The sequence below is a fragment of the Alligator mississippiensis genome, chromosome 1 (genome assembly GCF_030867095.1).
Source record: "Alligator mississippiensis isolate rAllMis1 chromosome 1, rAllMis1, whole genome shotgun sequence".
In the NCBI taxonomy this organism is placed as follows: Eukaryota; Metazoa; Chordata; order Crocodylia; family Alligatoridae; genus Alligator; species Alligator mississippiensis.
Window position 1 is genome coordinate 475,128,459 of NC_081824.1, and position 9,921 is coordinate 475,138,379.

Sequence of the window (9,921 nt, forward strand, 5' to 3'; positions counted from 1 at the left end):
TGAATATATCCCTTCTGCTGTGAGCCAGCAAGGAATTGTGATCTGGGCGCCGTTTTACCTAATCATGGTCTGATCTCACTGACACCCGTTTTACCACTCCTAATTACTGATCCAAACTAGGGAATGAATACTGAATTGTATCCTCAAGATGCAAAATATAGGACAATTATAACTTTGTTTAGCTATAGCAGCATCCTCCAATTTGGTCCAGTATTATGGCAAACAAGTAGAGGAGACACAGGCAAAACACAAACATCCTGCCCCAAACCCAACCTTTACACAACACAAATCGCCTGGCTATTCTCGCTTCCTACTTTTCTTGCTTTCTTTTTTCTTGCTACATTTGGGCCACGTTTTGCAGTGTTGCATGCTTTGTTTGCTCTCCCAGAAATGATTGATCCACAAATAAAAGACTACATCTGTTCAGTTTTGGGGCAGCATCCCAGTCTCTGGAATTTCATGTAGGCATCATACAGTTAATTCTTTCTTTATACAAATAAGGCTGGCTGTCTCTCTCTCTCTCTCTCTCTCTCTCTCTCTATCTAGATAGATAGATTTCTAGATAGAGCCAGATAGAGAGATACAGCCTATGTAGATAGATAGATAGATAGATAGATAGATAGATAGATAGATAGATAGATAGATAGATAGATAGAGCTGATTAAGTTTACCACATCCTCTGCATCCTGACTGAGGTTTTGCTGTACAGCAGAAAGCCACACTTACTTCCCAAGTTCTTGTCTGGCCTGGCTGGCATCTCCCGCTGCTCGTGGGATCTCCAGGTGCCCATGCCTAAATATCAAAATGGATACTTTCAACATTTATTTAAAAAACGGTCTCTGTCAGAAGAGTAAGACGGTCTACGTCAGAACCTTGCCCAGACAATGAAACATGAAGATTTCTCTAGTCAAACTATGTTAGAGAAAAAAGATGAAGAACATCGTTGTCTTTCATCCCCTTCGTCCGGCTCAACCAGGGTTTTCCCTGAAAACCAAAGCTGTCGGTCTGCTGTCTCTCCACGAGAGCAGAGCTGGGGGAGCATTGTGGCGCAGGGGGAGGAAGGGACAGCGATGCTTTGTGCCTTTAGCCCTGTGAAATCCCTCTCCTGATCCAGCAGAGCCCGATTCATGGAGCAAAGAGTTCTGTGGAGGGACAGTGACCGCCTGCATTGGTGACCCTGGTTTTTCCAGCAGTGTGTCCAGCTGTTCGGAGGACTGCTTGCCTCCAGCTGTCCTACCTGTCCGCTAAAGAACCAAACCGTCCATTTTACTTCTCGGTCTCCTTCTTTGATAAAGTGCTTGGATGGGGGAGGCATTTTCAACCCAGTTTCAACTGAAACACTGAATTTGTCAGGCTTGTTAGAAAAACATCCATATCATTTGGCTTCTTAATCACGCCTTCTTCAAAACTATCTGACATCATTGCTCGCAATGCCCCACCTCTCAAGGCTAATACAGCTTCCTCCACAGCTCTTGGCTCTTACCTGCTGAGGAGAAGGTCCAGGACTTGGCCTGGTGGCAGGAAGGCCCGGTAGGATTTTAAAAACCCTCCAGCATGGGTCAAATCCCTGAGCACGAGAAAAATGTCTTTCTCCAGGCTTGCTCTGCAGTCCCCCGCAGCCTGTGAAACAAAAGACCAAAAGCTTGACATGAATCAGAAAACAAGGAGAGTCCCCACTCTGAAACTCTAATTCAGTTTGGCCGTTTGATAACACAGATGATCGGAGAGCACAAATTACTTAAGTGTCGTTATTTTGATGGCCGGTCTAGAGATGGCACCAATGGTGAACAACCGGCTCTCCTATTGGACAGTATTACCTTGACATCCTCCCTCCCCATCCAGGCCTGCCGACTTAAAGGCATCCAGTTCTTCCAAATGACTCTGCACCACCTCAGGGTCTATGCATGGCAGTCTGGCACCTTGCTGCTGCCTCTCTACAACCCCAGTGAGAGACTTGTCGTGCCCCTCGCTTAGGAACACTGAGGCAAAGAACTCGTTGAGGAGTTCAGCCTTGTCCCCCCTGTCTGTCACCAATTGTTTCTGCCCATTTAGTAGGGGTCCTATTCCTCCCTGGGCCTTCCTTTTACTCCCAATATATCTAAAAAACAATTTCTTGTTATTTTTTACTTGGGTTGTCATCCTCAGCTCCATGGTAGCTTTGGCCCGCCTAACTGCCTCCCTACAAGCACGAGCAGAGGAGGTATATTCATCTTTAGTGATCTCACCCTGTTTCCACTTTTTATGTGCTCCCCTTTTGGCCCTTAGGCTGCCCTGGATTTCTCTGGTCAGCCATGGAAGCCTCCTGGCCCCTTTCCCTTTTTTGCATCGCTTGTGGATCGTCTTGCTTTGTGCCCGAAGGATCGTTTCCTTTAGGCACAGCCACCCTTCTTGGGCTCCCATCCCTTCAAAACTCCTACTCTGCAGTGCGTTCTTGACTAATCGCCTGAGTGCAATGAGATCAGCTTTCCTGAAGTCTAGCACTTTCACCCTACTAGTTACCTTACCCACTCGCCCTCTTATGTTGAATTCTATTATTAGGTGATCACTGTCTCCCAAATGGCTACCGATCTGGAGGTCCCCTATCATGTCATCTCCCGTTGCCAATACCAGATCCAGTATGGCATTCCCCCTAGTGGGACCACGCACCTCCTGTGTCAGGTGGAGGTCCTGTACACAGGTTAGAAACCTGCGTGAGCGATGGGACCTTGCTGTCTGCGTCTCCCAGAAGATGTCTGGGTAGTTTAGGTCCCCCATGACTACTGCCTCTTTAGCTTTTATGGTCTCCGAGAGTTACCTCAGCAGCCCCGCATCTATTTCTTCCCCTTGGTGTGGGGGTCTGTAGCAGACCCCTACCACCAAATCCCTTTCTCCTTGCCCCCCCATGTAGCCTAACCCACAATCCTTCTACTTCCTCAACCTTGGATTCTGTCTTGATGAGGGTTGATGTATATTGCTCACTGACATAAAGTGCAACCCCCCCCCCGACTTTGTCTGACTTCAAGGGGAGTTAGAGAGGATACTGCCCAGAAGGGCTACAGCCCAAGTTCCTGGTCGGGTAGTCTTGGTTTTTCTGACTTGGTAAGGGAGACTGGAAGGAAGACGTACCTGAATTGGACGTGGCCGTCGGATTACCTGGGGATATTTAATGAGCTCCAGGTCTTGTGCCCAGAGATACGTGAGGTCCTAGAATAAAGAACAAGAATTGAATAAATACAAGCTAATTCTGAAAAGAGCGAGACCTGCGAGTTTCAGTTTACATGTAGGACTGAATTCCCAGTGTCACTACGAGGGGCTACAAGGGAAGTTTGGAGCCATAGGATTCATTGTCTCTATGACCTGATGTTTAGTGGTGTCTAGAATTCAATCCTCCTGACAGAAGACTTCTTACATCAAGACGTGGCAGACGATAGTCAGGGTCACCATATCCCCGCATCTGACTGCTGGACATTCGACCTAATCTAGAGGGCTTCGAGCAGTCACACCTTCTTTCAATAGTCCAACAATCCTCACAGCAGCTCATGCTACATCTTCAGCATTTGCAATCCCAGGCACTTGCTCTCATAATAATGTCCCATGCTTGATGTACTAGTGTGTACCAGCCACCCACTGGTCACATGAGTTCCACCTACCCAAACTACCAGATCTTCCACTTTCCTCTCTCTTCATGGGCCACCTTCCCACTATTAATCAAGAAAACACCTTCAGACCGTCGTATGCGCTCTGTATCAGCTCTACACTACATTGGCTTGTATCTACCCTCCCACTCTATGCCACAAAACACACGACATATACAGCACATTACACGGATCTTGTTTCCTTGCTTAACATCAGGCTGAGACACACTCCCACTTCAATACTATCAGATACCCACCACGGACCTTCCCCTGTACAAACACCAACCTCAGACACAAGCCAGCCTCAGCTAAAGTGCTCTAAGCACCAGCTGCTCTCCTTAAACCACCTTAGTGAGACACAAATATCACAGGAACTGGTTTTTCTGTTCAGCAGACTGAAAGGCAGAGAAGGGGAGTGCACACATTCACTAAAGGACTCAGTAACACAATTCAGAATGGAGCCAGAGCCCAGACGCTGTATCACCACCTGAGCCAGGTTCTCTATCCCAATCCCCCTGACACCCCAGTCTACCCCTCTGCTCCACCAACAAATGGAGAGGACAGGGGACTGGGGGTTCAAGAGCCCAAATCCACCAAACTCTGCAAGCCCCTGCACTAGACTCCTTGTTTCCTTCACCACTACACCCCCATGCCCCCTCCCCGAGAGACCTCCTACCACACCACCACACCCCCACCACTGCCCTCCCCGCACTCCCACTCTCGAGCCCATGTCAGTAAGGGAGAGGGTCTGGGGGAGGGGGGAACGGGAGCGGAGCAGCACTGGCAGCATCCTCCGTTCCTCTGCCCTGTGTGGGGAGGCGGAAAGGGGCAGCAAAGCCACCGATTGCTGCAGCCTCGTGGAGATTTCCAAGTGCTCCAGCCAGGGGCCACTGCAGGTGCCGTGCAATGTCCTGCGGTGGTTCCCTTTTTGAAACAGCCCCAAGCCAGCTATGCCTGGAGACATTTCAAAAGTCATGTCTGCCTGCACCTTAAGACTGAGATGCACTGTGTCATGCGTGACTTGATCTGAGTGCTCTCCACCTCGTGCATGTGCTTATATTTTAGCTGTGGAATATCAAACCGATCCAGATGATGTTCCATACTTCAGGAGCTATTCTCTCTGATAACGGGAAGGAGCATTTTCACAGCATACAAGTTTTACGCTATGTCCACAAAATTGCCCACAGCTTACCCTGTGAGAGCACGTGTCAAAGTGCACACGTTCTAGATCAAGGATTGGCAGTCGGGGTGCCCCAGGGGACCTTTCAAGGGTGCCACAGAGGATGTCTCCAGATCACAGCTGGTAGTCATCTCTAGCAGCAGTCCTCTGGGCAGCAGGCACCAAAGAGGTGTTACTTTTAATCTATGGTGTTGGTGTGCAACAAATGGCAATGAGTTGTGATGCAAAGAAGCACCCCATTTTTGTAGCTATGGAAACGAATGACAAAAGTCTCTGCGAATAAAGACAGCATCCTTTGCAACTGCCTCCTCAGCAATCATCAAACTCAGCACTTTGCATTCAAAATGGGGCCTCAACCCTCCGCCTCAGGATGTCTCCAAATACAATTGGTTTCTGATCAAACAGGACGGTCGTGGGGGACGCCCAAATTCTGACGGCTTCTCAAAGTCTGGAACAACTTCCGATCTGGATGGGTAAAGACAGCCCCGCCGGTACTAGCTCAATTTGCCATGTGGTTTTGATGTTGAAAGAGTAATTGGTTTTCTTACCAGTTAGGCTACAAATGGACATGGTGAGTTTGGAAAGGGTTCTTCAAAAGGGAGGATAACATCTAGGATTTTGAAATGGAGGAGGTCCCGGAGTGGGCAGACAGGGGTACAACTACTCATTTTTGCCCCCGGGGCATAGAAGGGAGGGTGGGTTGTGCGTGGGGGAGACCGAGCGGTGGATGGTCTTACCCGCTCCTGGCCTGCCTGCTGCAGCCGCAGCTGCTGCCTCCACACAGCGTCCCAGGCCCTTGACTCTGCTGTGGCAAACATCTGCTGCCCTGTCTGGCTGCCTGCTTCGGGCCTCAGCTCCTGCGTGCGGCAGTGCTCGAGGCAGGATGGCAGAGGGATGCATCTCCATCCTAGTCCCTCCTCCTGAGATGCCCTGTTGAGGAGTTCAAAACCAAGTTAATTGGAAATTATTACTTCTACTGGTGTAAGGAGCAAAGGTGATTAGGTGCTAAGCACATCTACACCGTTCGAAGTAAAACCAAAATAAAACAGAGAGAAAAAAAGAGAAAAGAATTCGAAATGCATTTGTGCCGTTTCTTTGTATGCATAAAGCGTGGCCCGATGAGCGTGCACAAACTGCGGAAAGAACAATGGGGAAGATCCTAAAGTTAAAATTAAATAAATGTATGTCCTTACTTTAAGTTCAAAAGCATGCCGTCATGGAGACATGGACCGTGAGCACACTGGCACAGAGCCATACCTCTTCACAAAAAAAGGAAGCAGGAAGGCAAGAAGAAAAGTGTTATGATATTAAGTAGTAAGTTTTAGGAGACCGTTTGCATCAACTCATTTAGAAACTGGAAATTGAAATCCAGGAGAAGCCGACAGAGCGGGTCCAGCCCCTGCACCAGGCAGGACAAGACACTGGGGCTCAAGCCACCGCGGCGAGGTGACCGTCCCGTCTCCTCCTGAAGATTTCCAGGGGAGGTGACTGCACCCTGCAGGGTCACAGTCAGGGCGGCCAGGATCTGGAACCAGCTGCCAAGGGGAGCGGTGCTGGCTCCTACCTCGGAGGTCTTTCCAAGGAGCCTGGATAACAACTAGCTGGGTCAGATGAGCTTCAGCTTACCAGGGCTCATATGAGCCCAGTATTCATTCCTGCCCAGGCAGGGGGTCGGACTCGATGATCTGCTCGGGGCCCTTCCCACCCTGCATCTATGAACCACCACTGCGGGGAGTTTATTCCAGTCTGGACACCCAATTAAATGCATAGAAATACATTTTTAAAATAGATTAAAGCAGGAAACTTGTAAGAGAAACAGTGCATCGATGGGACTACTAAGGCATTAAAGGAGAAGAAGACCCCAAAGAAGACCCTTCAAGGCTATCATCCAACACAAAACACTTTAATAATCAGGGTTTGGTTATGTAAATCCCCCAGAGTCAATGGACGGCAACCAATGAGACTGGAAGCAGAATTTCGGGGTAGGTTCAATTACCAAAAAAGCCAACAGAAAACCTGGTATTGCTGTGTTGAGCCCTCGGCCCTTTTCCTCAGCGCTCAACCAGGGCAAAGTTAGCAGCAATAGCATCTTCTCCTTCCCTAGAGTAAAGAGGGGAATGGAAGTGAAGTAAGGCGTCGTTGCGTGTCTGCGGGCCTCGGGGCTCGGTCTTTCTGCACGAGCTCTCTCCGAATCCTGCGTGGAGTAGATTGCCTTTTCTGGCCCTGCTCCAGCGCTCACTGCACCGCTATGCGCAGAGACCTGGCTGGGCCGTCTCCTTTCCAGCGCAGCTCCCTGCCCTTCCCCTCCCCTCCCCTCAGCACTGCATTCTTCAATTCACACCTGAATCTCTCAAATTAGGCAAGGCAAAAAGAGTATGTGGCAGTGAGAATTGGCATCTCTATTTGATTTACCTTCCTCTCTTTCCAAAGGATCCCATATTTTTCTCCCGGGATAAAAGACTGTCCAGTCTTCTGTAGCTGTATGAAAGAAATATTGAAGAGCAAGTTGAAACCACAACCAGTCATTCCCAGTTACTTGATGTCTGGAGCGAGGGACAGCATCATGGCCGGGGGGCAGGGTACTGCAGTTTGGGGTGAGGGGCACTGGCAGGCTGGGGTCAGTGGGTTGGGGGTGAGGGGCAGCAGCAGGGCTGGCGGGGGCTCTGGCTTGGCACTGAGGGACAACAGCATGGGCAGGGACAGGGCACTGGCATGTCTCTGCCCCCCACTGTCATATCCCCCGTCCCCCCTCCGCCATGTGACAGGTGTCCTGCATTTTGGACCTGGAAATATGGAAACCCTAAAGCAACCATCCGCATCCTCACTGCCTGCTCCGCTGCACCCCTCACCTTGCCTGCCCAGCCAAATAGCATCGCTCCAAGCACTCCCCCCACCTCCCCATGTCAGGCCAGCACACCTCGTCTTCAGCCCTTGGCTTGTACTGAAGCGGACTGAAGTCATGTTTAGGAAAGAAACGAAAGCATAAAAGTGACAATTCCCCCAGCCACAAGTCACCCACCCCTACGACCCCCCAAGTGTGGGTGCAAACACCCCCTCGTTTGCCCACACTTACCCTTGCGGTCAGGGTGACACCAAGGACACAGGTGTGACCTGACTCCAAGCAGTGTCGGCTCGGGAGCAGTCCAACTGCTGTGCGCGTCTCCAGGAGCCGCACGGCGACGAGCCGGTTCTAGAAGGGGCCATTGTGATGCGCGTCACCTTCTCCGGGTCTCCCCGCGTGCACGTCTCGGCCGTGTCCGGCCGCACCGCTGCATCAGCCTCCAGGTGTGAGACAGGGCTGGGCTTGCACGCGGCCTGATGGTGCTCACAATGAGGGACTTCGCACAGGACTGGCCCCTGCCAGGGTTTCCCTCCAGGGCACTGTGACAGCGGGTGAGGAAAGGGACTCCAACACCAGGTCCTAACGAACACCATTTCTTGTCTGTGCACAAGAACAGACGGCCCAGGTCTGTCTCACACGTGCTCCCTGCGGTGACTCTAACCTCTATTTCTGGAGGCCGGGGGCTCCCGCTGCTCCCAGCTCTGCACTGGGGAATACACTGTATTACTTGCTGCCTACTGTCGGCCCTTTGACCGTGTGGGTCCTCCCAGTGTCTCAGCGTTGCACCGCTTTCATGGGCAACTTCCCCCAGTTTCTCTTCAAGCCTTTTCCCTTTCTGGAGGGAGAACTGTTTAACCAGATCCGTGCCCTGGATCTCCCTCTTCTGCCTTTGGTCAAACAGCCCTTGCACCAGAGCTGCGGCTGAAGAGGATCTTTCATGGATATCATGTGCTTACTGCACCTCGAGGTAGTGCTCCTTCTCTGCCATCCTCATTTTACCTTTCCTGCCTGGTTCCTTAACCATAACCGCGCTATCTCTTTCGTTTTAGATGAACGGATTGGAAGACGGACGGATCTTGGTTGAACAACTGTGTTGTGAGATTAGTCCTCGAGAGCTCGATGTCTTCAAATCCCTGAGTGGTGGCCATGGAGAGGACGGAGACGTGTCCTGTTTTCTTCAACCACAGAAACAGACTCAGAGGAAATCAAGAATTGCAGCAGGGGACATTTAGGTTCGATACAAGTCCTTTCGCACTATATGAGGGCAATTTTTTCAGGTTTTTTTGAGCACGGAAAGGGGCTACCGGGAGAGTTGTGCAATCTCCATGCTTGCCAAGGCGTGAGAGCAGGGTTGATGCTTGGCTGGCCGGGTTTGTAGGGGTGATCCCGCCTCGAGCAGGGGTGACTGGATGGCCCCGACGTCTCTTCCAGTCCCGGGTTTGATGATTCGATGCCCTCTCGGTGTGCTACTAAAGGGACAGGAGCAGCGGCATAAGAAGATCAGATCAAACCCCTTTTGTCACAGAAGACCCTGCTGGGCTGGGGGTGGGAGGCACATGCCCCCCTCTTCTCCCTGCTACCAATCCCCCCTCCCCCATTATGGCTAATACACACACACTCACACACAGGCGTGCACACAGACAGGCACACACTCTACTTAGCACAGGGGCGATGTGTGGGGGTGCACACAGGTGCACATGTGCCCCCTGAGCGTGGCGGTGCACCCCCTACTAAAAGGCACTGCCCACACTGCTGGCAAGGTCTGTGGGTGGTCGCTGCCCCCTGGCCAGCGCTCGCCACCTCCCCCCACCCCCCGACCGATGCCAGCGCCAGTGCCGTCTGAGGGAGCTCCCGCTTAGCCCCGCCACTCTCCCACTACCACTGCCCCGCTCCCGTCGCCGCCGTGGGCACGTGTCCTTCATGACGCACCATCTCTCTGCACATGGGCACGCAGGCACAAGCATATTCTCCCTGCCATGAACACACACACATACACACAGGCACACGCACGCACAGACACATGCACACAGAGACAGAGATGTGTGTGCGCTCTACTCACTCGCTCTGCACGCGCACACATTAACACGCTCTCCATGCCATTAACACAGATGCATGCACACGCACACACATGGACAGACATATGCACACATGTAGGCAGGCATGCACTCTACACACTCACTCTCTGCACATGGACACGCAGACACAAATACACTCTCCCTGCCATGAACACAGACACACATGCACAGACAGGCATGTGAACATGCAGAGAGGAGCACACGCACAAA

The 9,921-nt window shown here is 51.4% G+C and overlaps 1 long non-coding RNA gene across 1 annotated transcript; it reads right to left on the bottom strand.

Moving 5' to 3' along the window:
• Window positions 1-5,696: 5,696 nt before the first annotated feature.
• LOC132250311 (uncharacterized) lies at window positions 5,697-7,922 on the bottom strand. Its single transcript, XR_009461988.1, has 3 exons — window positions 7,868-7,922; window positions 7,207-7,272; window positions 5,697-5,724 (listed from the first exon to the last, which is right to left on the bottom strand). It is a non-coding gene; the product is annotated as an uncharacterized LOC132250311 (long non-coding RNA).
• Between the last annotated feature and the right edge of the window lie 1,999 nt (window positions 7,923-9,921).